This window comes from Theropithecus gelada, chromosome X (assembly GCF_003255815.1).
Source record: "Theropithecus gelada isolate Dixy chromosome X, Tgel_1.0, whole genome shotgun sequence".
Lineage (NCBI taxonomy): Eukaryota > Metazoa > Chordata > Mammalia > Primates > Cercopithecidae > Theropithecus > Theropithecus gelada.
Window position 1 is genome coordinate 149,527,593 of NC_037689.1, and position 22,357 is coordinate 149,549,949.

The following is a 22,357-nucleotide window of genomic DNA, read 5'->3' on the forward strand; positions in this document are numbered from 1 at the left end:
CCATTAGAAATAAACATTCTCATTTGGTGTCTAGGTATGTGTATGTGTGTGTGTGCATGTATGTGCAAGCACACCCCTCTCCCTGGCTGTTGGTACTTCAGATGTGCTTCTCTTCAACTAGATATTGAAGCTGAATATAAACAAAACTGTTAGTAGAGCAGCTGTATTTTCATAACTAAACCAACTACCCATTGATCAGAATAGCAGTGAGCAAGCCCCTTGTCAGTTGTGAATTATCAAATTAAATAACCAACATCAAACCACCATGTGACCTGCTATATATGTGATTTAGGGACAAAACCAGAGTTGCTGATCATAAAGTCTGTGTGTTCGTGCCCTAGCATGGCCTAAACTGTAGCACGTGCACACATGCTTTTCTTATTAGGTCAAGGAAAAAATACCAGCCCAGACAAATCTTACATGACTCTTAGCTTGTTAAGTTCCTGGGCTTGCAGCAAGACCGAAATGCCAGGGACACTGGGGGAGGCAACTAAAGAAAGAACTATGTACAGGGCTAAGCCAAGTGCAGAAGTGGATGAAGGAGCAAGCAGGGGACAACCAGGCTTCAAAGCAGATAGACTAACAGTGGAGGCAGAGGCAGTACACGGTAATGACCAGACCTCTGTGCTCCACTGCACACAGGGCACAGTTTGAATTTCAGATCATCCCCTAACTACTGGCTAAATGACTAGGAGCAAGTTCCTTAAAGCCCATGAACCTCATATTACTCATTTGTAAAATGGAAATTATAATACTTCCCACCTCACGTGGCACCTGTGATGATTCAATGGCAAAGACCAGGTAAAGCAGTTAGCACCATGTCTGGCACACGGTCAGTACTCAACAGAGCTTACCTGCCATTCTCAACATTATTATAATTATCTAATAACTGATAAATGACCATGCAGGCATACTTGGTATCCTTGAGGTCTTGAATAACACCAGGAAGTATCTGGCCAAAGAGCAAGACCTCAGGCCTAGGCATACACTGCAGAACAAGGGCTCATGTCCCAAGGTGGTTGAAATGCTGTGGACAAAACAGGATTCTAGACCTCAGGAAACTGGACCACTGTGAGCACCGCAGGCTGGTGGCACCAGGCTATAAGGGAGGAGAGAGGCATGACTGGGGGTGGAGATTGACACATGGGTAGCATTCAAAACCATAGAACTGGATGCAGTCACCCAGGGAGAGATAAACAGGCTTAAGCTTGATTCCTGAGAGAGGTGTCACAGAAGCCAACACAAGGGAGGGCATTTCTTCTAGACTGGTGGTTTTAACCATGTGTTAATACGTCAAGGACTGAATGGTGTCCAGTGGATGACTCAACAAGGAGGTCATTGGTAAGCTTTGGGCAGGGGCTGATCCTCAACACAGAGTTGAAGGGTGTGTGAGATGGACAGGTAAGAGAAAAGAGTGTATGACTGTATACAGCTTGCTTGAGAAGTGGCTTGAAAGCAGTGAGAACTGTGACTGTCTCCCACACCAAATACAGGGAGAGAGGCTTAGTGCAGGGGCCATGTCTGATTCTGCTCTGGGCCCGAGGGTTTTAGAGAAGGAGAGAAAGAGATTTAAGGAGAATGCCAATAATGCTGGCAAATGCTGTTGGTTGAGAATCTTGAGATCTGGAAAGTGTCTGCTCTGAGGGGTGAATGTGTGAGGAGGATGTGAAGTCAGCAGGTATAGACAACTCCTCAGGAAGCTCAACATGAAGGAAGACACAGTGCAACAGCTAGAGGGAGGCAAATATTTGAAGCATTTTGATTTTTGTGTTTTACAGATGCATGAGACAGAAACATGTTTATAGGCTGAGAGGGAGAAGCCAATTGAGGGGGAGAGGGTGGAAAGCCTTCATGAAGCAGTTGTGTATGGTCAGAGCCCAGTGGTGAGAATTGGCTACTGGTGGAGGATGAACGTTTCTTCCTCAGAGGAGGGAAGGACAGAAGGAGAGGAGAGGACACAAACGGACTCATTCATTCATTCAACTAATATATGTTACTATGTGCCAGGTACTAGCCTAGGTGCTAAAGATCATAGTGATGAGAAAAGCACATTGAAATCCTTGTTCTTGTGAGGCATACATCCCAGAGAAATGAGACAGGCCTCAAATAATAAATATAAGTAACAGGCAAGTTATATTAGAAGGTAATAAATGGTTTGGGGAAAAATAAGCAGAATCTGGTAAGTAAGATTCGGAGTGCTATGGGGGGATAATTTTAAATAGGGTGCTCAGGCAGAGCATCACTGAGAAGGTGATATTTGGGGAAAGAATGTTCTAGTAAGAATGAAGAAAAAGTGAAAATTATTAACATGTTCCAGGCCCAACGAGAAAGTCAGTGTGGCTGGAATAGAGTGAAGAAAGAGGAAGTAGCAGGAGATGAGGTTAGAGAGAAAACAAGATTGAGCTGACAAATCATGGAGTGTCATGTAGCCATTGGAAGAAGATTAACTTTTCTTCTGATTGAAAGTGGGAGTCACTGGGAGAGTTATGAGAAGAGGAGTGATACAATTTGAATTACTTTTTTAAAGGACCGCTGCCCTTAGAATAAATTGATGATGGTGAACATAAAAACAGAGGGGCTAATTAAGGGGCAACTGCAGCAATTGCAGAAGAGGTGATGGTCACAGTGGAGATAGTGAGGGGTGTTCAGACTCTGGGTATATTTTTAAAATGGAGTCAATAGGATGTCCTGCCAAATTATATGAAGTGTGAAAGACAGATGTAAGTCAAGGATGGCTCCAGAATGGTAGAACTACCAACAGCTGAAATGGGGAAGGCTATGGATAGAACAGGTCTTTGTTTATTTGTTTGTTTGTTTCTGCTTGTTAGTTTTGTTTTGTGGGAGTTTGGTTTTCCTGGAATTTTGGTTGATTTTGTTGGAAGATCGGTCAGAAGTTCAATTTTCCACATGGTGATTTGAGGTGTCTATTAGACTTCCAAATTCAGGTGTGTTCCTGAGTCTGAAATTTGGGTGGGAGAAAAGTGTAGCCTGGATACATACATTTGGGAATCTTCAGTATAGAGATGGCACTTAAACCTTAAAACTGGATGAGATGAACATGAGAGTGAATGTAGTTGGAGAAGGGAAGTGAGACAAGGACTGAGCCCCGAGATGAAGAGGATGGGAAGACGAGAAGGAGCCAGGGAAAAAGACTGAGAAATGTGACCAGTGAGGTAGGAAGACAATCAAGAGAGTGAAACATCCTGAAAGTCAAGGAGGGAGAGATCAACTGTCAAATGATGCCAGCAGGTCCAGAGGAGTAAGACTAAGAATTGACCATGGGGTTAGCAACATATAAGTCATTAGTGTCCTTGAGAAGAAAAATTTCTATGGTGTGTGTGTGTGTGTGTGCGTGCGCGTGCGTGTGTTGGGAAGGGTGGGCAGGAAAGGTAAAAGACTGCTCAAGCAGGTTCACAAAAGACTAGGAATTACAGATAATGAGCTTAGACACCTCCTTGGAAGAGTTTTGTTGCAGAAGACGGCAGCAAAATAGGGCAGTTGTTGAAGAAGGAAAGAGACTCTAGAGAAGGTTACATGGGGAAAATAACAGCATGTGTGTATGCCGAGGGGAATGCCTAAGTGCAGAGTCAACCCTTTATACTACAGGGTAGGGAAGAGGAGTGCTCTGATGTCACTGAGTCAGCAAGAAGGGATGAGATACAACCCTTTGGAAGCAGAATTAGAGGAGGTGACTACCCTACCTCCAGACTCTGAGAAACATGGAGTGTGGAGAATGAGTCTCTTCACTTGCTCCCAGGAACTGGTACCTAATCACAATGTATTGATTGGGTTAAGGACTGAATGAATAGTCAAGAGGCCTGCAGGGGAAGCTACATTCTCCAGGCAGAAAGGAACTGTAGTTGGATTTGGACAAAGAGGTAGAAGTAGTATTCAGAGATGTGATGGGAGAGAGGGAGGCATTTTTCTCCTAGAGCAAGGTGCTGGTGGGCCAGTGGGAGGGTTTGAAGATGTGGAGGGGGCACAGGAGTGCTCAGAGGTTCCATGGAAGTTGAAGAAATGCAGAGTAGTACTATAGAGCACAGTGGAGGGCTGAGGTGGGTCTTGCTGAGGTTTGAGGGAGATGATTAACTGCACCCTCTCCCCTCCCCTGGAAATTCAGAGTAATTAATACAAAAGACATTGGGGTCAGAGAGATATAGAAATGTGGATACTTCCCCCACATCCCCTACAGTTCTCATCTTCACAAAGCCCTTCCCCCAATGTACAACCCTGCCTCCTTTGTGTATTCTAATTCTTTGTAAGAGGGGTAACACTTCAAGCTCCTCCCTTCTGTCTCACAGGTGCTGTTCTGGGTGTTGAGGATGCAGTGACAAGGCAGAATAAGTCTTTGCCTTCATGAAGTCTACCTGTTTATGCAGGGAAACAGGCAATCAGCAGACAAGGAAATAAATCTGATAATTTCCAGTATGAAATGCCATGAAGAATGACTACAGGATAATGACTGGGGGGACTCTTAATCTGCCCAGGGTGCAGGGAACGTCTTGGTCTCCTCTTGGGCTCTCTGGGAAGCTTGGAACCACAGGGTAATCAGCTCTGAAGGCCCTTTTGCCACTTCTAATTCCAATGTGGAATAAAGGGAGCGGGAGGAAGGTAAAATGACAAGGCTATTAATATACGAAAGGCTGCCAAGCCATTATTGTTTATTTCAAGTGGCGGTAAAAGCAGATGACTCATCCTTCAGAGCTGCAGGACTTTGCACAAAACAGTTTGGATAGTTTAGTGGCTTGCCTGTTTTTCTGAGCTTGAAGTCAAGGGGACAAGGCTTCTGAGCTTGAATAATCCTGAGGAGCCATATTTCCTTACCCCAACCCTAAGAAAGACTTTCCCAAAAGGTTTCAAAGGAACAAATGGATGCTTCGGCAATGGTTTGGAGCAGGGAAGCTTCCTGGTGAAGATGGAGCCAAGCAGCTACATTGAAGAGCCCTTTCTTTTTTTTTTTTTTGAGACAGTCTTGCTCTGTCGCCCAGGCTGAAGTGCAGTGACACGATCTCAGCTCACTGCAACCTCTGCCTCCCGGGTTCAAGCAATTCTCCTGCCTTAGCCTCTTGAGTAGCTGGGACTACAGGCACGTGCCACCACACCTGGCTATTTTTTTGTATTTTTAGTAGAGACGGGGTTTCACGGTGTTAGCCAGGATGGTCTCGATCTCCTGACCTCGTGATCTGCCAGCCTTGGCCTCCCAAAGTGCTGGGATTACAGGCATGAGCTGCCGCACCTGGCCCAGAGTCTTTGTGTTTTTCTTACCCTCCCTTAACACCCATGCTTGCTTGCCCTGCTGTAGGTTAGGGAGGAAAAGAGGGAGTCTCTTTCTGACATTTCCAGAAGTATCACCTTTTCTCTGGCACCCTGGTGAAATGTAGCCTACTAATGAAAGACATTTCTCCTCCCAAAGCTGTGGAAAACCAATTGTTGAGTTCATAATGCTTGCCAATCAGTTAGAACAATTGGGAATGTTGAGATTGGTCAACTGCCCCAAGAGGCTTCTTGGATGGGAGAGCTGCCATCAAATTTATGGTGTGTGGCAGCCTGTCCTACAAAAGGGATTTGTTCCAACAGATTGGGAAGTGAACTCATCAGGGAAGTAAGTGTAAAAAGGCCTTTGTGAAGAGCAGGTGTTCTCTCTTTTCTGATGCACCATCAATGATATCACTGGTTGGGCCTCAGTTCCAGCATTTTTATTACTGATGCTCTTGTATGACATAGAAAGGGCTCAGTGATGAGCTAGATCACTTTGAGACCACCTGTTTCTATGGACAGCTTTGACAGGAACAACAACAGAGAATATTTTTCTCCCTCTAAGAGGGCTGTAAGAGAAATCAGTATTGGGAAGAGACTATAAACGACTTGATGACATCAGTCTTAACTTCTTCCTGGAATAGAAGTCTTCTTCACAAGTAGGGCATTCAAACTCAGTTTGAGCCAGAGATGAGGAGTTCACTACCTCCACAGGGCAGCGTGTGTCACTTTTCAATAAGCTCCACAGCAAAATAGTCCTTTGACATGGTAAGTGAAGAATTTTCTGAGAGAATGTAGAGGAGTCAATCAGATCATCCCTTACTTTTCAAGTCCAAGTTGGCCAGGACAAAACACTTAAACTTGAAATTAGAGAGCCTGTCCCTACTATTCTTGTGCCATGTGCACTTGGGTAGGCATAATTTGAGCTTCCCCCATATAGGCATCCACTCTGTGACATTCATTATTTATTTTCACAAGAAAAATAAGCAAATGACACATTGTCCTAATAGTTCTGATATGATATAGACCAAAGCTTAGCCAAGTATATAGAGACATCGTACTTATCTCAATGTCTCAAAATCAATGCTAAAGCTCCTGCCATTTCTTCATAGGCAAGCTTTTGGGACTTCACTCAGAGTCTGATTACACTTAGTTTACAAACAGATCTACCTGTCTTGCAGAAACCTGGTTTTCCAGTCCACAGCAGCTTAACAGCAAAATTAGAAGAGAACAGGGCTTATTCACCTGACAATCCAGACTAGAAATAGTTATTAGTATTTTTATATTTGATGCAATTAACCATAGAATTTTTGGTATGTTCTTTGGCAAAATCATTTTTCCTTTTCTGAACCTCAGTTTCTATTTTTGTTTGTTTGGTGTGAGAAGCTCTCTTGCATACTTAGGCTGTGTTATTGCTTAAGTCACCTATTGTGTTGGATAATTTACAGTACTTTTAGCTGCAAATAATGGAAATCCTTACTCAGACTGACTCAGACAACAAAAGCATTTGTAACAGGAAGTCCAGTTGTATGTGGGCTGCTGGGTTGCTTAATTCAGCAGCTCAACATGTCATCGAAGACCATCTCACAGACATCACAATGTAGTTGGCTCTTTTCTTTAGTGGCAGAACTTGAACTAGAACAGGAACTAAACCTAACATCATATGACAGCTAACACGGTTCTGTTAGCTGCCTGTGCTGCCTTAGAACTGTGGGTATTCCCAAGTCAGCAGTTGCTTTCTGTATGAGGCTGTGTTTGGGGAAAAAAAATCACTGGAAGCAGAAGAAAGCTATCTCGGGGTACTCTTGATGTCAAATAGGCTTCCAAAACTCTAGGAAGAATCTGATTCCATGATATGATTCCTTGTATATCAGAATGGAAAGAAGCCAAAGAGGTTGGCGAGGACTTGGTCTGTTCAGGATGTTTCTCATCGGGAGAGGTGAGAACAGTGGATACTTTAAGGGATAGAGTGAGAAGTGAAACTGGCATATGTTTTCTGCTTTAGGTGTACAAGGGGCCCTTCAAGGATTTAAGGAAAGCAGTTTAGTCAGATTTGTGTTTTGTAAGGTTAACCTGGCTGTGATGGCAAGTCTGGGTGTGAGACCAGAGGTAACTAGGTCTCTTAAGACTCTGTTGCAATATTCTGGGACAGAAATATTGAGAATTTGACCTAGGTCAGGGCAGAGGGGAAGGAGAAAAAGGGCTGAAAGTCTGTCAGATATTCACCTCAACCTGGTCGTTGTTGACAGATTATATGTAAGCTGGGAAAGGAAGGTTCCACTGGAGGAGACCATTAGGTTTCAGGTTCCATACCCTGACACCCCAAGTGTCTCTGGTGCCCTTCACTGAAATAGGCTGCACAGAGAAGACAGGAAGCCATGTGCTAGAAGATGGGCATTTTGAAAATTTGGGATATGTTGACTCTGAGTCCAAGTGTCCAAGTGGAAGTTTCCAGGAGGCAGTTGAATATATCAGGCTGGAGCATAGGACAGATATTTAGGTTATAGATGGACTTGTTAATATTAGGAATAGTATTGTACAGAACTATGTGATTTACAGAGCAGCTCCATCTTCAGGATTTTATTTAGCTCTTACCCCAAACTCTATGAGGTAGACATTATCTTTCCTGCTTCCCTGCTGAAATAACTGTGTCTCAGAGAAAGTAGATGACTTGCCTAAGATTACACAGTCAAAAAGTGACAGACCTGGGGCTAGAATGCAGGTCCCTCAATGCTGAGTGCCACATATTCCCCATTGTTCTTCAAACAGCAATGTCAGCTGCAGCAAGATCATGATAGAAGCTGCGGCAATTGCTGAGTTCCCTGGGAAAGCTTATGAAGAGCCAGAAGAGAGCTGGGCAGAGGATGGAGCCCTGGAGCTTTTGTGAAAGTAGACGTAAGCTGCCTGCAGCTGGGTCTGCAGAATTCTGATTGATGGGACGAACTTATTATTCCACTTGCCTTTGGACCTTGCCTAGTCTCTTGACCCTGGGGATGCTGCAACTTTGCCTTTCCCAACTCTCCTCCCACACCTACTCTAGCTCTCTCCTCCCTTTGCTCCTGCTGGAGTCACTGGGTTCTGGCTTGCAGTTTGGATCACGGTTCTGTACATTGTGCCTTGTAGTTCTGAACCTTGGCCATGTCCCTAGATTGTTGACTCACTGGATCCACCCTGAGCCTCCCTGGTTTGATTCTGGACTCTGTCCAGGGCCTAGGCTGCCTGCTGTGTCACAGGGATTCAGTCACATTTCTTCATCCCCTCTCAGGTCTGTTTTCTTAGCAGTAGGTCACTGAAGAATGGCTGCGATTTACCTGATTGGCAAACATGACCCAGTGAAAGTTCACAGGCATCTTCAACAGAAATGAGGACTTTGCAGACTGGAGAGCAATTCTCTAGGTGGTCCTTGTGGAGAGGCAGTATAAAAAAGTCTATAAGGCAAACATCAGTCAAATCGGGGAGAGTTGGAGGAAAGAGGGTACCAAGGAAGACAATGGAAGCTCTGGCTTCTGCCTTCAGGGAAATGAGATGCCATTTCTTTGGGTCCTCAGCAGGAAGCAGTGAGCAGGAGAACTGCACTGAGGACAACCACACTTCTCATATCACATTTTCCAGCCTGAAGAGTGAGAAATCTACACAAGAGTATTGAAAGGAAGTTCACCACTTTTAGCATCAAGGCTTTTGAAAAGTATTATTTAAACCACATTATGAGGGAAACTCATCTCCTAGATAAGGCTTATTTTTCTCCCCTAGGGAAAGGAAGCACACCAGACATATGTAACCTGTTCCCAATAACTCCTGGTTCTTATTGTAAACTTCTCTTCCTGTCCTTGGCCATGACAGTAGTTGTCTCTGTTGCTACTTAGGCAAAGCCACTTTATTCCTATGGAAAATGGCTCTAAATGGATGTGGTTTTTGTTGTGTCTCCCTTTTTACAGGTTGTTTTCTCTTTCTTTGCTGTCAATCTGTCAACTGCCACTTCTTATGATTATCAGTGAGCTTGCTGCTTGCATGAATCCACTTTTTCTCGCTATTTCTTATTTACTTTGGGATTGGAATTTAGATGCCTAAATTTCATAGAATTTTATGTAAACTAAAGTTTGTGGGCTCTAAGTGAAATCTCGAGGGGGCCCCCTCTGAAGAAAGTGCATGTGATATGGAGCTTGGGATTCATGGTCACGATTTCAATTGCTCTGGAGGCTTTCCTTTTTTTTCTCCCCCTCCCTCAGCTGTGTTCTCAGTAAGTGCCTTATTCATTCTTTCAGCAAATATTTTCTGAGCACTTCCAGTATGTCAGGGATTCTTTTGAAGCTTGGGTATACAGAAGCAAGCAAAGCAGGAAGGATCCTTGACCTCACGAGGCTTTCATGTTGTGGGAGGAAATTCTTTGAAAATAAGTCCATGACACTATATATTTGAAGATGGAAAACGCTAGAAAGATAGATGAAGTAGAGGAGGGGGTGATATAGTGCTGAGGGTTCAGGTAATTATTTGTATTAGGATTGATACATGATTGATAAGGGAATTGGATGGAGGGAATGAGCCATGTGGATATCTGAGGGGAAAACATTCCAGAGAGAGGGAGGAGAAAGACAAGGGCCCCGAGGAGGGTGAGCGCATGCCCAATGTGTCAAAGAAATAGCAATGGGGCAAGTGTAGCTAAGCAGAGTGGGCAAAGAGGAGAGTGGTAGGAGATAAGGTCAGATAGGTGGCAGGAGCCAGATCCTGAAATGTCTTCAGAGCTATTGGAAGGACACTAGTTTTCACTCTGAATGAGATGGGAGGACCATTAAAGAACTTTTGAGCAGAGGAGTAGATTTTTGGGCTGAATTGTGGACCCTCTACAAATTCTTAAGTTGAAGTCCTCACCCTGACTATCTCCGAGTGTGACTGCATTTGGAGATAGGGTGTTTAAAGTGGTAATTAAGGTAAAATGAGGTCATTAGAGTGTGCACTTATACAATGTGACTGATGTCCTTATAAAGAAAAAGTGATTAGGACACAGACACACCCAGAAGGAAGACCATGTGAAGACACAGGGAGAAGACACCATCTACAAGCCAAGGAGAGAGGCCTCAGGAGAGATTAACCCTACCTACACCTTTGTCTGTGATGTCCAGCCTCCAGAACTATGAGACAATGCATTTCTGTTGTTTAAGCCACCCAGTCTGAGGTATTTTGTTATGGCAGCCCTAGCAGACTAATACAAGTGGCATGATCAGACTTAACTTCCAAACAGCATTCTGGCTCCAGTGTAAAGAATGAACTATTGAGACACAAGGGCAGCCATATAAATGATCTGTGGATATGAATATTGAGGGAGCACAGTGAAAGTTGTTCAAAAGTGTGTGTTGGACTCAGAGTTGAAGGAGTTGATGAACATAGGCTGGAAGAGAACGAAAGGGAGGGTATGCCAGGGAATTAGTGACGTACAATGGGATTGAGAACCTGTTTAAAGCAATGATGCAAAGGACAGAAAATACCTTGGTCTTTCAAGGCCTAGGAATCCTCGTTGGGAATACATACGATCAAACTGGCATGATAAAGAGAGTGTTGTTCATGTGAGGCTGTGTTATGTCCTGGGAAGTGTGAAGGCAGTAAGCAGGGCAACAATAGAGGTGAACTGAACTAAGAACTATATGCAGATGACTCTTAGAAAGCAGGAAAGATGGAACATAGGATAGTAAAAAAAACGCACGTGCTTGGAGTTAGGTGACTGGAGTACTAACCTCAGGCTTGCCACTTGTGTGGGAGATAATTTGAGCCTTGATATATTTCTTTTTCCATTGGAGCCACAAATTTACACCTTGCCTGCCTCACAGTACTGTTGGGAAGGCCAACTATGATAAAGGCTGAAGAAGTTTTTACCAAGTTGTATAGAAGCCTCTAGGTATAAATGCAAGTGAAAGGTTAAGCCTAGCTTGTAGGTGTGAAAGAAGCAAGATGAAATTGGTGTGACCGAAACTGCTAGCTGTGTACTTGAATCTAGTTTCATTTTCTTCCATAAAATAAAATTGCAGCTAGGCATATGGCCATCCAGCAAGACCATATTTCCAAGAATCTCCTGCAGTTACATACTGTCATATGACTATCTTATCAGTAATGGAATGTAAGCAGAAGTAATTATATGTCACTTCCTGGCCTGAATCTTATGACCACAATATATCTCCTGCTTGTACTCTTCTCCCTTCCTACCAGCCGGAACCCTTATATGGTGACTACTCATACTTAACTAGGTAGATGATGCCAATGTTGTAATGGATAGCCAAGCAACAACTTGGAAGGAACATGGGTTCCTAAATGACTTCAAAGGGGATGAGTCACTTGCCAATCAGATTCCTTCACATCAGAACTCTTAAGTGGGAGATAAATATCTGCTTTGTTATCTCAATAATCCCTTTGGTGAGTTTCTGTTACAACAGTTTGCCTTTACCCTAACTAAAATCAAAATGTATCTTCAAGTAGGGTACTATCGCAACAAAATCTCAGCAGGTAGGTTGCAGGGACAACAATATTAATATTATAGGCTTGAAAGCTGGTAACTCTTTTCATGTCATGGCAAAGCATGAAAAGCATGATAGCATGGCAAAGCTGTCAACTGAAATAACTTTGAATGCAGTCTGATGCCTACTGAGACTATAAATCTAGAGAAAGTGATTGGAGTCAGTGTCTGTGTTAACTGTTTCTTGATGCTTTTAGAAGAGCATTAAAAAGAAGTGATCTCAGACAAGAATTTTCCTGACCTGCAATCTGAGATGGAAGGAAATAGAGGCAGTCAAAAGGTGTGGGATCCTTGGGTTTGGGAAAGGCAACTACTTAAATAATTTTAAGTGGCTAGAAAGAAGACCAGCATTCTCAAAGTTACAATAGAACTTTTAAGTCAATCAAAAAGAGACGAGAGATAGAGAGAGAAGACAGAGAGACAAAGAGAGAGAGAGCGACAGAGAGAGAGAAAGATAAGAAAGGAAGGAAGGAAGGAAGGAAGGAAGGAAGGAAGGAAGGAAGGAAGGAAGGAAGGAAGGAAGGAAGGAAGGAAGGAAGGAAGGAAGGAAGGGGACTGTTGAAAAAGATTAGATTAAGGGATTGTCTTAATGCCTAAACCCATTGTTTTCAGTTTATATCAGGGAGCCACCCTTAAAATGGTGCAGAGAATTATGAACCAAAGAAGTAAAGAAATAAAGCAAGTTTAAGAGCTGTGTCTGCAGACTACTATATAAAATTAACTGGAAGCAAATGTACCAGAAGTCTACCAAATTTCATGTTAAAAATTGTTACAGAAATTTTCACTGGGACAAACCGTAGAGAGAATAGCATGGTGAGCTCCCAAGTACCCATTTTTTAGCCCAGCTTCAACAATTATCACCTCATGGTAAATTTAAATTCATCCATACCCCCACTTATCCCCTAACCTCTTGCTTCCCTGGGAATACTAACAAGTGTCGTTTTTTTAAATTAACTTTTTATTGAAGGCAGACACACACACACACACATACACACACATACACACAGAGAGAAAGACACACACACACACAGAGAAAGAGAGAGAGAGAGAGAGAAAGAGAGAGAGAGAGAGATGAACATAGTCCTAAGGGACACAGCTTAATAAACATATTCTTGTAATCTGTACTCATCTCAAAAAACTGAACATGATCAACTCCTCAGAACACCTCTTGGGCTTCCTTCCAGTAATTACACACCCCAAGCAAATGACAGCATTATATTGATTTCTATCATCATTGAATACTTGTGTTTGTTTTGACTTTTATGTAAATGGAATATATAGTTTGTATTCTTTTGTATCCAGCTGTTATTGCTAACCAGAATGTCCACTGAGGTTCTCCCATGTTGTGGTGTGTATCAGTAGTTACTTCTTTTTGTTGTTATGTAATATTCCATCATATACTATATTTTAAAATATCCATTCTAATTTTATTAGACATTTAGGATGTTTCAAAGTTTGGGGGTTATTATGAATAAGCCTGCTCTTAAAATTTTTACATATTGGTAAATGAATGTATTTCTTTTAGTTATATTCCAAGAACTAGAATTGCTGGGTCAAAGGGCATGCATATTTTCAGCTTTAATAAGTATGGCTAAACACTTTTCTGAAATGACTGCACCAGTTTACTACATTCCTGTCAGCAGTATATGAGAGTTTCTTTTGCTCTACATCCTCATGAACACATAGTATAGTGAGGCTTTTTCATTTTAGCCACATTGTTGGGGGTGCAGCAGTATGTAATTGTGGTTATAATTTGCATTTTCCTGATGTTGTTGGGCATCTTTTCTTTTGAACATTTGAATATTTTTCTTCTGTTTGTTAAGTTCCTTTTGTCCACGTTTCCCTGCGTTTTCTACATTTTTATTATCGATTTTTAAAAGTTCTTTATATAGTCTGTATATGAGACTTTGTTGATGATATTTTAAATACCTTCTCCCATTATATGAGACTTTTATAGCCTTTTAAATGTTTTTTCCTGTCCCAATGCTATGAAGATGAGCTCCTGTATCATTTTCTGGGAGCTTTAGCATTTTATCTCTCACACTTAGATGTGTAATCTTATGGAATTTATTTATGTCTATAGTGTGATATGCAGGTCAATTCATTTTCTCCCAAATAGATATCGAATTAATCCCCCATTGCTGTGGCACATTTGTTATAAACCAAATGACAATGTTCATGTGCATTTTCCTGGTCTGTCTATGTTATTACATTGGTCTTAATTATTATGGCTTTATAATAGGTCTGATGTCTGGTAGTGTTATCCTTCTGACTTCCTTCTTCTTCCAGATTGCCTTGGCTATTCTTGGACCTCTACATTTTCATATAAACATTAGAATCATTTTGTTAATTTATATATACACATACACACACACAAACACACTCAAGCCTCCTGGAAATTTGAGAATTGTGCTGAATCTATAAATCAATTTTGGAGAGTTGGCTTCATTAGAATATTGAGTTTTCCAATCCATGAACATATTTACACAATTTAAGAGAAACTTATGGCTAAAGAAATCAAAACTACCCAGTTTCCATCAACTGACAAATGCACAAACTGTGACATATGTGTACAGTGGAATATTACTCAACCATAAAGAACACTGAAGTACTGATTCTTGCTGCAACATGTACGAACCTTGAAAATAATATGTTAAGTGAAAGAAGACAGTCACAAAAGGTCACATATTATATGATTTCATTTACATGAAATGTTCAGTATAGGCTAAATTGTAGAGACGTAAAACAGATAGTGGTTGCCTCGAACTGAAGGAGACAAAGGGAGTGGTGGTAAGTGATAGCTAAAGGGTATGGAGTATTTTTGGGGGTAATAAAATGTTATAAAATGGACTCATGCTGATTGCACAACTCCATGAATACATGAAAGAATATTATAAACTTTAAGTGGTGAATGTGTGGTATATAAATTATATCTCACTGGAACTGTTTTACACACACACACACACCTGGTCCGCCAAATTTCTTGATTGTTTAAGCCCTAAATCAGCCCCTATGAAAAATATATTCTCTAATATTATGTCACTTGGAGATTTTGGAGAATGGGTATCTGCAGTAATTGGATGAGGCTGTGGGTTGTTTCCCTTGTAAAGACTGTGGTGTGTGTGTGTGTGTGTGTGTGCAAATAAGGGTGCACACAAATATTGAGGTGGACAGGTAGGTGGATTGTAATGAATATTGTTAATTGCCCACCAAAACCCACTTGGCATTTATTGCAATATAATATAATTGTTAGATAACACATGGCTGCTCATGGTGACTACATTTTCCAACACTCTCTGCAGTTGGGTATAAATGTATAACTAGATTCTTGCCAGTAAATTACAAGTAGAAGTGATGTGGGCTCATTCTAAGCCAGGGCCCTAAGAGAGTGGACGTTCTCTTCTCCACTCTTGCTGGTTGAAACCCTTTGGTGGTAGCCACTGGGTTTGAATTATGTAGAAGATGACATGTCTTAAGGGATAGAAGGAATGGGAGAGCAATGACTTGGAAGGGAAGAAACTGAGTCCCAGAATGACCTTGTTATGCAGCATTGGATCATTCACAGGGGAATGTTACATGAAAGAGAAATACAAATATATATTCTTCATATGTAAACATATATGTATATTCACACCTTAATCTGCTCTATTATTAGTTATGTTTTTAGTAGCTTAGGTTTACCATAAATAATACAAGAAATAGGACTTCATTTTTGTGCTCCCTCTTCAACTGAAAATCTGCAATTTGGAAGCTGACAGTTAACCAAGCCCAAGGAAGAATCCACCAATCACATCAGGATTTATGGTCATCACCTTGTTACCTGGCCTCACTCAGAAGAAAGTGCCTACATGTGGCACATCCTGTCATGCCAATAATTGGCAGCTGGCCTTCAGGAGAAGTCACTCATATAGGAGGGCCCCAGGGATGGAGAACAATACTGGGTAAAAAGGACTGAGGTCTGGCTCTGAGATTATGGCACAAGCTGAAAACCTCAAAAGTGTTTTCTAGACGTCTGGCTCTCTAGAGTCCCACTAGGTTGCTAAAGACTTTGTATCCTCTACAACAGGGGTGTCCAATCTTTTGGCTTCCCTGGATCACATTGGAAGAAGAAGAATTATCTCGGGCCATGCATAAAATAGGCTAACACTAATGATAGATGATGAGCTAAAAAATATCACTAAAAATCTCATGACGTTTTAAGAAAGTTTACAAATTTGTGTTGGGCCACATTCAAAGCTATCCTGGCCCACACGCAGCCCATGGGCCATAGGTCGGACAAGCTTGCTCTACATTCTATGTCCAGGTTGGCTCAGACTTTGAAGTAAGGAAAGCATACTCACTCGCTCATATGGAAAGAACTCTTTGGTAGCAGGAAGGCCCAGGGGTAAAGGTTATCTCCAAATTTTTCAGGCTGCTTTATACTTTCAAATAAAATCATGCTTAATTTGAAGAACTTTTGGGGAGTGAGAAAAGAAACCAAACAAATACCCAGTGAGCTTTCTTAGGGAATAGTGAGGTCAAGTTATAAGGGTTATTTGATATTTTTAGAAAGTGGACGCTGAAGATTGGACCAGACTTGCTCCTGAGTCAGTAGCTCACTGAGGGAATTCCAGAATTCCGCTGCTGACAGAAAGGGCTCAAAATCCAAAACTGTTGATGTTACAACATAGAGAGTAATTGTCAGAGAGGGCAAGGAACTTGCCTAGGGTAACCCAGCATGTCAATGATGGAGTTGGGGAAAGACTTAATGTTGACTACGTTCTTGTCTAATTATTGCCCTAGCCCAGACAAAACAGAAAATCTAACTCTCTGGAAATTACTAATTATGTCTATGTATTTTGCACAATTTTTTTTCTATCTAATTATTGCTGCCTGGGAAACCTAAAAGAGTTGCTAAGCAAAGACCATGAAACTACCTCTAACCAATAGGGCCTGTGCTAAGGAGGTGCACATGAGAATGATTTTGGCTCCATTCCACTAACCTTATGAGTCAAAATTGCCGGCCATCCTCCTTCTACAAAAGCACCATGGAAGCATTGTACCTACTGCCTCTCACCATCTCTGTCCCCTCCTGCTCCCCCAACCTCATAGGCATTGAACCTGTGTATGTGGGAGGTGTGAGTTGACACTGTATTTGAAGGACAGAGAACATTTCCTTGTTTGTCTGTCTCTAACTCCCCTCCCACCCCAGCAGGAACTCAGCAAAACCCAAAGGCTGGAATCTCTCAACAACCGTGACATTCTAATGGGATACATGGCAAAGATCATGCAGGTGATTCAGCAATGTCTGGTGAGCAGTTCCAAATAGTTTTAACTAGTGCTGTGACCTGGTAAACAGATTGGATAGCAATCAGTCGAACTATTTATGATTAATAATGCAGCTTGCATATCCTCAGCTATAGGCAAGATGATGTGAGTGACAGTTCAAGAAGGCTTTGTGGAGGTGGGGCCCACTCCACCCCTCCAGAAATAAGTGTTCTTTTTAGTAAGTAAGACCATCCGCAGAGCTAAGTATTGGAGAGAAATAAGCTTAAAGACTAGGGAAATTCCATATGCAGGCAGACATATGAAGCAGTGCTTGAACTTCCATGGTCATCAGAACCACTTGGTGAACTTGCTATAAGGCTGATTCCTGGGCCCTGCCCTAGACGTTTTGATACAATAGGCTTGGGCAAGGAGATTCTGCTGCTGACAGCTCAAGAAAAAAATACATGTTGATAATTGGTCTCAGTTACACCAGAGACTCACCTGACCCAGAGTTAAGTGAGCTGGAGGGTCTTCTCCTTCTCCTTCTCCTTCTTTTTGACTGGATCTTGCTCTGTCACCCAGGATGGAGTGCAGTGGCGCAATCTCAGCTCACTGCAAGCTCTGCCTCCCAGGTTCACGCCATTCTCCTGCCTCAGCCTCCCGAGTAGCTGGGACTACAGGCACCCGCCACCACGTCTGGCTAATTTTTTTGTATTTTTCGTAGAGACGGGGTTTCACCCTGTTAGCCAGGACGGTCTTGATCTCCTGACCTCATGATCTGCCCACCTTGGCCTCCCAAAGTGCTGGGTTACAGGCGTGAGCCACCGCACCTGGCCGAAGGTTCTTTTTTCCATCTCCAAATGTACCCAGTAACTCCAGTTGGCCAGCTAGTCCCAGGTCAGCATGCTACCTGAAATAACCTCACAACAATAGCCTCTGATACCTGTACAAACCTTTGAAGTTTCTGAAATGCCCCCCAGGAACACATTCATTTGATTTTCATGTTACCCATGGGGTAGGGCTGGCATGCTGGCTTGAGCATCTCATTTTACAGATGAAGGACTCCGTGAAGGAAAGTGTCTTGCCCAAGGCTTCAAGTCAGAGTTGCCAACCTGTGATTCAAAGCCTTATCTTCAGATTCTAGCTTAAAGAGTGTCCTGTTCCCCCAACTTCTGACCTGTTCAGTCAGGAGGCATTGAGCTTCTGATGTTACCCAACTGCAAAAGGTCATTGGAGACTTTGCCATTTATTCCAATTCATCAAGTAAGTGAAATAGGACTTTGAAAAGTTAGACTCAGAGGTACATATCCTTGGCAAGTGAGAATGTGAAGCAAAGGCCAACTCTCAGAAGAGGCTGCCAATCCCCCTCCCATTATCCAAAGCCCAGTCCAAAGCTCTGTTATCCTCCTCCATCAGCCAGGCTGTCCTCCCTGAACAGGGTGCCATCACCCACACCTCTCCTTCCTTCTATCCATCAGAGCACACTGCCCTGGACATGACTCCTGTCCTCAGGATCACCAGGTCTAGTGGTGCACACTAATTTACTGAGATCAGGAAAACCTGGGAGGCTTGGCTTAAAGCCCAGACTATTTCTTGAGAAGGGTCTCTTTCCATCTTCAGACCTAGGGATCCTCCCTGCTAATCATCTTTTTCAAACTTGCCATCTGACTATATTTTAAGGAATTAGCCCCAAAGATGGGCTTCAGAGTAAATATAGCCCCTCAAGCCCCATATACCAGCTCTGGGGAATTAGAGGCTCTTCTATTCATCCCCATGAATAATACACAATTTGTTTATGGCAAAAGCCTTTGGAGCTTGTTTGAAGCTACAAGGTAATCATACAGAAGCCCAACTAGTGTCACACATAACACGTCTGAGGGGTTGGCTTGCTAATTGTCTCCTCTCACATTTCCTCCTCCAAGAAGATACTCATCTTAGCCTGAGTATTAGTTCTTTATTCAACACATTTTTTATTGAGAGCCTGCTATGTTCCATGTATGGTAACAGACTCTGGCAATACAGCAGTAAACAACACATACTAAAGATTGATGTGCTAAACAGGCAGAAAAGAAGAGTAAGGTAGGGGTGTGTGTGTGTGTGTGTGTGCGCGCGCGCACGCGCGCGCACAATGTACTTTTAAATAGATGGTCCTTCATTTAGAAGGTGATATTTTAACATTTGACAAAGACCCAAAAGAGGTGGAGGGTGAGCTACATTATGGATATCTGGAAAAACAGCATTCCAGACAGAGAGAAAAATCAGTTCAAAGTCCCCACAGTGATTGCATGCTTGGCATGTTCCAGGAAAAGTAAGAAGGCCAAGTGTGGCAAAAATGGAGTAAGTAAGGCAACGAGTATTAAGAGTTGAGGTCAGAAAGAGGAGGGGGAACAGATCATTAGGGACTTTAAGGCTACTGGAAGGATTCTAGCTTTTACTATGAGTGAAAATGGGGAAAGCATTGTATGATAGGGAAGTGTCATGATCTGGATTAGGTATTTTAAAAATCTACTTCGTTGAAACTTTTTTTTAATGTACAAGAAATACACCAAGTTGAATTGTACTACAGTTGCATAACAGTTTTAGAATATGCACAGCTTGTCATCACCACCACAATCAGTATACTGAATGTTTGCATCACCTTAAGAAGGTTCTAAATGCTGTTAGGAAGTCGGTCTCCCACTCCTGCCTCCTGTCTCACGTAACGCCACTGCTCTAATTTCAATGACAATGCATTAGCTTTGTCTAGTCTAGAATTCACAAAAGTGCAATTATATAGAATAGACTCTTTTATGGCTGCCTTCTTTTGCTAAATATTATGTCTATGAAATTCATTGATGTTGTGTGTAGGAATAGTTCATTCCTTTTTAGTGCTGAGTAGTATTCCATTGTACAGATCTAACAGTTTGTTAATCCATTCACTTTTTGATAGATATTCATATCATTCTTAGTTTTTGTCAAACACAAATAAATATGCAATGAAAATTTGGTAAATATTTGTGTGGACATATGTTTTCAATTCTTGTAGGTAAATATCTAATAGTGAAATGGTTGGGTTATATAGTAAGTGCATGTCTAATTCGTAAGAAATTGCCAAACTGCTTTACAAATTGGTTGTGTTATTTTACATTCCCACAAATAGTGTAGGTGAGTTTCAGTTGCTCCCTGTGCTTACTAGCACTTGGTATTATCAGTCTTTTAAATTTTAATTTTAGCCATTCCAATGGTGTATACTGCTATCTCATTGTGGTTTTAATTTGTAATTTTCTGATTAATACTATTATTTGAGCACCTTTTAATGTTTTTGTTGCTCATTCGTGTATATTTTCTTTTAAGATACATCAACTCATTTATTTTGACCACTTAAAAAATCAAGCTGTTTTTAAAAATTATTTTTAATCCGAAATAATTCTTTATATGTTACAAACATAAGTTGTTTATCAGATATATGTGGTGGGAATATTTTATCATAGCGATTTGTCTCCTCGTTTTCTCATTTTCTGTCTTCCTGATTTTCTGTTTCTCTCTCTCCTCATTTTCTGTCTTTGGAAGAACAGAATTATTTTTTTCCACATATTATTATAAAACCGTTGACATACATAACAAAGTAGACACTTGTATACTACTATCTAGATACTACCATTGTTTGTTTTGAGATGGAGTCATGCTCTGTTGCCCAGGCTGGAGTGCGGTGGCACAATCTCAGCTCACTGCAACCTCCGCCTCCCGGGTTCAAGCAATTCTTCTGCCTCAGCCTCTTGAGTAGCTGGGACTACAGGCATGTGCCACCACACCTGGCTAATTTTTGTATTTTTAGTAGAGATGGGGTTTCACCTTATTGGCTAGGCTGGTCTCAAACTCCTGACCTCATGATCTGCCCTCCAAAGTCCTGGGATTACAGGCATGAGACACTGCACCTGGCTGATACTACCATTGTTCTACCTATTTGCTATATCACACTTATCCATCCTCCATCAAATATCTAATTTTGTGTATTTTCAAGCTAATTACAGATATGTTATTTTCCTTATAAATATTTAATTAGACACGTCATCAACTAGAATTCAATATTTGTCTGCCGTCTTTTCTTTTAATTTAAAATTTACATGCAATGAAATGCACAAATCTAAAGAGTATATCCCTTGAGTTGTGACAAATTCCAAACCTGAGTAAGCCACGTCCTTGGAAAGATGTAGAACATTACCATAGCCATTTACCATTACCTCATGATCCTCACAGTCAAACTCTGTCTATACCATCCTCTGGAAACAACCATTGTTCTAGCATTTTTAAGGATTACTTTGCTTGCTCTAGAACTTCATATAAATGAAGACATGCAGTATGTACTCTGTTGTCTATGTCTTCTTTTACTAAGTTTCAGATTGCTCTTCTTTAATCTATTTTTGAGAGATGAATTAATGTTTTTGTGTGTATCAATAGCGTCTTCCTTTTTAATGCTGAGTCACTTCCAATGTATGAATATACCACATTTTGTTTATCCGTTCTCCCATTGAAGCAGAAGTTCCCAACCTTTTTGGCACCTCGGACCAGTTTCATAGAAGACAATTTTTCCACAGACAGTGGGGAATGGTTTTGGGATGAAACTGATTCACCTCAGATCCTCAGGCATTATATTCTCATAAGGAGTGCACAACCTAGAATCCTTGCATGTGTGGTTCACAATAGGGTTCCACTCCTCTAAGAAGCTAATGTCGGCCATGCACAGTGGTTCATGCTTGTAATCCCAGCACTTTGGGAAACCAGATGGGCAGATCACTTGAGGTCAGGAGTTCGAGACAAGCCTGGCCAACATGTTGAAACCCTGTCTCTACTAAAAGTACAAAAATTGGCCAGGTGTGGTGGCACGCACCTGTAATCCCAGCTACGAGGGAGGCTGAGGCAGGAGAATCGCTTGAACTCGGGAGGTGGAGGTTGCAGTGAGCCAAGATCACACCACTGCACTCAAGCCCAGACGACAGAGTGAGGAAAAAAATTAAAAAAGAAGAAGAATCTAATGCCACCACTGATCTGACGTCTGACAGGAGAGGTGGAGCTCAGGCAGTAATGTGAGTGATGAGGGAGTGACTGTAAATACAGATGAAGCTAGCTGGCTTACCACTCACCTCCTGCTGTGTGGCCTGGTTCCTAAAAGTCACAGACTGATACCCTGTAATGGGGACCCCTGTACTGAAGGACTTTTTTTTTCTTGTGTTTGGCTATTATGAATAAAGCTGTTACAAACATTCTTCTACAAGTCTTTTTGTGAACACATTTTTTTTTCATTTCTCTTGGATAAATACTTAGAAGTAAAATGACTGGGTCATATGATAGGAAAATGTTTAGTTATAAGAAACTTCT

At 41.8% G+C, this 22,357-nt stretch overlaps 1 pseudogene; it reads right to left on the reverse strand.

Moving 5' to 3' along the window:
* Positions 1 to 22,357, reverse strand: part of LOC112615305 — a 64,535-nt pseudogene that overhangs the window by 2,820 nt on the left and 39,358 nt on the right.